Raw genomic sequence first — 613 nt, forward strand, 5'->3', positions numbered from 1 at the left:
GAACATCAGGAAGCCAAGGACTGAACTGTGGATGACATCATCTTATGAAATGGTCATATATTCACTACATGGCCGTGGAATGGAAACGGGCCCATGTCGAAGATAGTGAACGCCATACTGCTCGCAATGGCGTTAGGGAGACGCGACGCAGTGCAAAGCACTTTGAAGGGTCAGAAAGGCACTATCCAAGTGGAGATAGTTTTCCATAAATGCTGCTGGAGATGCCGGGGATTGAACCCGGGGCCTCATACATGCAAAGCATGCGCTCTACCACTGAGCTACATCCCCACGGCCAATAAGGCAGGAGACAGCGCAAATCATCTATTTCTGACCGCCTAATCTTCAACAAGCAAAGTCTAACTTTTTTGGCTTCATGCGCCCCTGAGCAACTTTCATAGTTATATCCAGTTCTCTTTATTCATATATGCTGTAACCTAAGTTGTCTTCATGCACAGCCGAGCAACTAGATCAGCAATGAATCACCATAAAGACGGTCGTTGATCCCATGACCGGCATCTCCATCCATCCATCGTCAACCGCTTATGCTGCGTACAGGGTTGCGGGGGCTGGAGCCAATCCCAGCTGACATGGGGCGAAAGGCGGGGTACCCCCT

General features: G+C 49.8%; 1 non-coding gene across 1 annotated transcript; it reads right to left on the reverse strand.

Moving 5' to 3' along the window:
• Positions 1–216: 216 nt before the first annotated feature.
• Positions 217–288, reverse strand: trnaa-ugc. The gene has a single exon. It is a non-coding gene; the product is annotated as a tRNA-Ala (tRNA).
• Positions 289–613: the final 325 nt, after the last annotated feature.

This window comes from Micropterus dolomieu, unplaced genomic scaffold (genome assembly GCF_021292245.1).
Source record: "Micropterus dolomieu isolate WLL.071019.BEF.003 ecotype Adirondacks unplaced genomic scaffold, ASM2129224v1 contig_2857, whole genome shotgun sequence".
NCBI lineage: Eukaryota > Metazoa > Chordata > Actinopteri > Centrarchiformes > Centrarchidae > Micropterus > Micropterus dolomieu.